This window comes from Herpailurus yagouaroundi, unplaced genomic scaffold (assembly GCF_014898765.1).
Source record: "Herpailurus yagouaroundi ecotype Mexico unplaced genomic scaffold, PumYag 205, whole genome shotgun sequence".
NCBI classification, from domain to species: domain Eukaryota; kingdom Metazoa; phylum Chordata; class Mammalia; order Carnivora; family Felidae; genus Herpailurus; species Herpailurus yagouaroundi.
Genome location: NW_024412436.1, coordinates 3,629,318 through 3,636,102, shown reverse-complemented (window position 1 = coordinate 3,636,102; position 6,785 = coordinate 3,629,318).

Genomic DNA, 6,785 nt, shown 5'->3' with positions numbered 1-6,785 from the left:
AAATTTCCTTGGCATAAATCACTTAGGCACCTCAAATCCTCTTTGCAATGTTGGGCATGAACAGATAATAATTGTTCTGGAATTGGGTAGAAAATGTCTTCTCTGAGAGGAATATTTCTCTTGGAGAAATGTATTTCTCTAAGAGGTCCCACTAGGCTGAATTCTAAGAATGACCCCCAATGGCCCTTGCCTTTGTATAATCCCCACGCCTTTGAATGTGGGGTGGAACCCGTGAATCTGATAAGATAATGCACCTGTGATACATTATATAGCAACATGAGATGATCCAGGTGGGCCCAATGTAATCTCAAGAGCCCTTTAAAAAGCGGAGAATTTTTTTCCTGCTGGTAGCAGAAGAGAAAGAGCTATTTGAAGAGTGAGAAAGATTCGATGTTCTACTGCTGGAGGGGGCTCCGTGCCAAGCATGTGGGCTCCTTGTAGCGGCTGAGACCGACTCTTGGTTGACAGCCAGCAAGAATTGAGGATTTCAGTCCGTCAACCACAAGTAACTGAATTCTGCTAACAACCTAAAAGGGCTTGGAAGTAGATTCTTCCTTGGAGCGTCCAGGTAAGAGTCCATTCTGTCCAACACCTTAATTTCTCTCTGTGAAACCCTAAGTGAAACTTGGGAACGCACCCAAGCCCACCTGGACTTCTGATCTTTAGAACCACGAGCTGAATTGTTGTTGTCATTGAAAAAAGAGTACTAAATTAAAAACAAAAATGTAATATTATTACATTTTTATGACATCTTATTAAACTGTAAGGTTTGTGGTAATTTGTTAAGCCACAAGAGGAAACGAATGCAGAGGAAAACAGAATATATTTTGAAATTGAGGTACCAGTCACATAAGATTGTCCATTAACCCTATTTGTGTGAACAGCTCAGTGGCATTAGTACATTCACAGTGTTGTGTAACCATCATCGCACCGAGTTGTAAGACATTTCCCCGCTCCAGAATGAAACTTGTAGCCATTAAGCAATTGCTCCCCCTTCCCTTCCCCCTCCCCTGGCAAACACTTATGTGTTTTCTGTTTCTATGGAATTACCTATTCTGGATGTTTCATACAAAAAGAATCCTCCAATATGCGACCTTTTGTATCTGGCTTCTTTCATTTAGCGTAATATTTTGAAGGTTCGTCGACGTGGTACCTGTTTTCCACACAGCGGCACCGCTTTCTCAACATCCTTGCCAACACTTGTTTTCTTTTTCTTTTTTTGGAAATACCTCACCTAAGGGGTGTGGAGTGGTAGCCCCATATGGTTTTCGTTTGCGTTTTCCTGATGACTAATGCTCAACACGAGCAGCTTTTCACGCATTTGTTAGCCATTTATATATACCTGTTTTGGAGAAATGTCCATTCAAGCCCTTCAGGTCTTTTGCCCACTTTTGATTGGATAGTTTGTCTTTTTGTTGTTGGGTTGTAAGAACTCTTTATATATTCTGTATATTAGGCTCTTGTCAGATATATGATCTACAAATCTTTTTGCCTATGCTGTAGGTGTAAATAAACTGGTGAGGGACATTTTTTCTCTGTTAATATGTAAAAGCACGTGAGGACATGCGTTTTTCAAAAAGAATTATACTCCATGCTTTTGAATCTTGCTTTTCTCAGGAATAATTTGTAGAAAACACTCCACTGTGGTAAGGTTAAGCTCTAATTCTTTCTAATGCCCCATTGTGTGGGTGCACTATAATTTATTCAACCATTCCCTATTTATGACCACTGACTCTTTTTCTAGTTTTTTGTTCATTGTTAACAATGCTGTAATTAACATCCATGTACAATATATGTCTATGTATTGTGTGTTTCATTTTTCCGGGATTTATTTCCAGGAGTGGGAGAGCTGGGTCAAAGAGTATACGCATTTTTATTTTAATAGGCATTGTTCACTTGTTTTGCATAAACCAGCGACATGTGAGCGTCTTCCTTTTGCACCGCATCGTTGCCAACAATAGATGTAGTCAAGTTAAAAAAATTTTTTTTTCTAGTCTGATAGTTGGAAAATAAGGTAACGATTTTGTCTCTTTCAGGGGATATTTGGCAAAGTCTGGAGATATTTTTGATTGTCCTGTTAATCATGGTGTCGGGGGGAGGTGGGGGACTAGGTGTGCTAGCTTCTAGTGGGCAGAGCCAGGGATTCTGCTAAACATCCTCTAATACTCAAAGCAACCCCCACAACAAATGGTCGTCCAGCCTAGAATGCCAACAGTGCCACAGGTAAGAAACCCTGGTATAAAGAGATACTTCCTTTTATCTTCAGTTTGAAAATCTTTATGGGTGAGTTTGAACATCTTTCCATATATTTGTAAGCTATTTGGATTTACTTTTCTGTAAATTACCTATTCTTGATCTTTGCTCACTTTCTTTAAAAAAAAATTTTTTTTTCAGTATATGAAATTTATTGTCAAATTGGTTTCCATACAACACCCAGTGCTCATCCCAAAAGGTGCCCTCCTCACTACCCATCACCCACCCTCCCCTCCCTCCCACCCCCCATCAACCCTCAGTTTGTTCTCAGTTTTTATTTATTTATTTATTTATTTTTTTAATTTTTTTTTCAACGTTTTTTATTTATTTTTGGGACAGAGAGAGACAGAGCATGAACGGGGGAGGGGCAGAGAGAGAGGGAGACACAGAATCGGAAACAGGCTCCAGGCTCTGAGCCATCAGCCCAGAGCCCGACGCGGGGCTCGAACTCATGGACCGCGAGATCGTGACCTGGCTGAAGTCGGATGCTTAACCGACTGCGCCACCCAGGCGCCCCTGTTCTCAGTTTTTAACAGTCTCTTATGCTTTGGCTCTCTCCCACTCTAACCTCTTTTTTTTTTTTTCCTTCCCCTCCTCCATGGGTTTCTGTTAAGTTTCTCAGGATCCACATAAGAGTGAAAACCTATGGTATCTGTCTTTCTCTGTATGGCTTATTTCACTTAGCATCACACTCTCCAGTTCCATCCACGTTGCTACAAAGGGCCATATTTCGTTCTTTCTCATTGCCCTGTAGTACTCCATTGTGTATATAAACCACAATTTCTTTATCCATTCATCAGTTGATGGACATTTAGGCTCTTTCCATAATTTGGCTATTGTTGAGAGTGCTGCTATAAACATTGGGGTACAAGTGCCCCTAGGCATCAGTACTCCTGTGTCCCTTGGGTAAATTCCTAGCAGTGCTATTGCTGGGTCATAGGGTAGGTCTATTTTTAATTTTCTGAGGAACCTCCACGCTGTTTTCCAGAGTGGCTGCACCAATTTGCATTCCCACCAACAGTGCAAGAGGGTTCCCGTTTCTCCACATCCTCTCCAGCATCTATAGTCTCCTGATTTGTTCATTTTGGCCACTCTGACTGGCGTGAGGTGATATCTGAGTGTGGTTTTGATTTGTATTTCCCTGATAAGGAGCGACGTTGAGCATCTTTTCATATGCCTGTTGGCCAGCCGGATGTCTTCTTTAGAGAAGTGTCTATTCGTGTTTTCTGCCCATTTCTTCACTGGGTTATTTGTTTTCCGGGTGTGGAATTTGGTGAGCTCTTCATAGATTTTGGATACTAGCCCTTTGTCCGATATGTCATTTGCAAATATCTTTTCCCATTCCGTTGGTTGCCTTTTAGTTTTGTTGGTTGTTTCCTTTGCTGTGCAGAAGCTTTTTATCTTCATAAGGTCCCAGTAATTCATTTTTGCTTTTAATTCCCTTGCCTTTGGGGATGTGTCGAGTAAGAGATTGCTACGGCTGAGGTCAGAGAGGTCTTTTCCTGCTTTCTCCTCTAGGGTTTTGATGGTTTCCTGTCTCACATTCAGGTCCTTTATCCATTTTGAGTTTATTTTTGTGAATGGTGTGAGAAAGTGGTCTAGTTTCAACCTTCTGCATGTTGCTGTCCAGTTCTCCCAGCACCATTTGTTAAAGAGACTGTCTAAAAATTTTTTTTAATGTTTATTTACTTTTGAGAGAGAGCGTGTGCACACAAGTGGGGGAAGGGCAGAGAGAGAGAGAGACAGAATCCAAAGCAGGCTCCAGGCTCTGAGCTGTCAGCACAGAGCCCAACGTGGGGCTCGAACTCACAAACTGTGAGATCATGACCTGAGCCGAAGTTGGCCCCCCAACTGACTGAGCCACCCAGGTGCCCCATTTGCTCATATTTCTGTTGGTTGCTTATTCCTCTTTTATTAATTAATAAGAGCCTTTTATATTTTATAAACCCTTTATTTGTCCTTTCATTGAAAATGTTATTTCTAAAAATATACTTTTTATTGACTTGTCTACAGTTATCTTTTGCCAAATAATAAAATCTTATTGAAGAACATAAAACAAGGTCTGAACACATGATCAGACATACTATGTCCTTAGATAGGAAAACATCATAAAAATATCCCTTTCCTCAAAATTAATTTATAACTTTAATGCAGTTCCAATTGGAGTTCAAACAATATCCAGTTAAGATTCCAAAACTATCTTGAAGCTGATATAGGAAACCCAAATGTACAAGAATGACCAATAAAATTTTGCAAAGAAAGACTAGCAAGGGTATTCTTACATCACCAGATATCAGAACACACTTTAAAGGTGCTGGAATAAAGAAGATTCAGTAATATTATTGGAATAGCCAACTACATAAGCAAAACAGACTAGAGAATCCAGAGATAGGTCTATCTATGAACATTTAGTAAATGACAACTATTGCCCAATTAAATGACAAAAGGGGTTGGCGCTCCTGGGTGACTCTGTCGGTTAAGCATCTGACCTTCGGCACAGGTCATAATCTCACGGTTCATGAGTTCGAACCCCACGTCAGGCTCTGAACTGTCAGCACAGAGCCTGAAGCCTGCTTCGGATTCTGTGTCTCCCTCTCTCGACCCCTTGCCTGCTCACTCTGTCTTCGCTCTCAAAAGTAAATATTAAAAAAAAAAAAAAAAAAAAAAAAAAAGAATTTGGTGTGCTTCCTGAATAAAGCTGGAACTTGTTATTTCTGACTTTGGCTAACCCCTCCGTTCTTCACTCCTCGCCCGTAGACTCGCTCTGTTCAGCTGCGAGTTGCTTGCCAATTTCTCAAGAGGCTGCTCAGAAATCGTCTTTCTCCCACCCTACAACCTTAGTCCAGTTCGCCTCTGAGCTACCACACTAGAAGTAGAATTCACACAGCCCAGGGTTCAGGGTGTGCCCTTTGGAAGGTCCCTGGAGGCTCTGGAGTTTGCCAGAGGCACACTGGGAGCAGACAGTCACTGAGCCATTGGGAGGGAGCAGCCCTGGATGTGCTGTCTGTGACTCAGCTATTGAACCTCCTCATGTCACACAGAATGAATTTCATCGGAGGCCAGAACAGACTAGATTATTTAGCCAAGCCAAGTGGTGAAATAATTTATTTTTGAATACACAGATCTTCCTTTACGTATGTCCCGATAAACCTATCGTCAGTTGAAAATATTTAATATACCTACCAACCATCATAGCTTAGCCTCGCCTCTCCTAAGCATGCTCAGAACCCTTACGTTAGCCTACACCTGGGCAAAATCATCTAACACAAAGCCTGTTGTATAATAAAGTGTTGAGTATCTCATGTAATCTATTGAACACTATACTGGAGATGACAATAAGAATGGCCATGTGGGTAGCGAGTGGTTGTGTGTCGATAGCTTACCCTCATGATCACGAGGCTGAGTGGGAGCCGTACCTCGTTTGCTGTGACCAACGTCATGAAGGAGGATCATCCCACATATGGCTAGCTGGGGAGAAGCTCCAAATTCAAACTTCAAAGTACACTTTCTACTGAATGTGTGTCGCTTTTGCACCATCATGAAGCCACAAAACTGTTTTAAGTCCAACCATCAGAAGTCGGGAGCTGTCTATACCTTATCGTCTTTAAAGAATGCATGTCACTTGTTAGAAAAATGTTTGAAGTCCTGTTTTAGAAACGTGGAACTTCTTATGGCCACCTCCAAAAACAGCACTCATAATCACAAGGCCAATGAGTCATAAGTTAGGAAATCCTAAAGGAGTTGAAATAAGGGTGTGCTCATTGCTCTCATCTAATATTCATTTGTGGCACATAATTAACCCAAGGAATAGATGAAGTGCTTTATGAGATTCTCATGGCCACAGAGTCAGGCCACAACTATTCCAAGGTTTCTGATGTGTCACTCTCCTCCCTTTTTCTCAACCACGCATCAACACATGCAAACATACAACCACACACTCATTTCCTCTCCTCTCATTTGCTTATGAATTCTCCACGTGATTTAGTGAGGTATTTTCAAATGCTCTCCAATCGAAAAATAAAGGTTCAAAACATTTGACGTTTTGAAGTCCACCCACAGAGAAGAGATTACGAAGGAAATGCCCTTCTCAACTCTTAACCTGAATACTGATTTGGGACCTTCTGTCCAGGCTCCCATAGCCCAGACTCCCGTGAGCCGTTAAATTTTCCTCTCCCCCATCCTGAGGGTGAGGGTTCCTGCCTGGAATACATCCTAACAAAGGGGAAATTTTCAGATTTTGGTGAGGTATTCAGGTGCTGGGAGCCGTGGCTACTCAAGCCACATTGACTCGTGCCAAGTCCTTGTCACATCCTGCCTGGTAAATGATTTCTGAGGGTTTTACACATGACTTCTCCCCCGCTAACTGTGGGCTTTATGTGCGCAGAAATGGAGTGGGATCTTTATTTTTGTATCCTCTATGTCTATTCTGGCATTTTGAACAGGTGTGTGATACAATAACTGTTTCTTGGCAGACATGTTTCCCACATGTCATGAGTTACACTTCCAACCTTCATTAATCCTTTTTTTTTTTT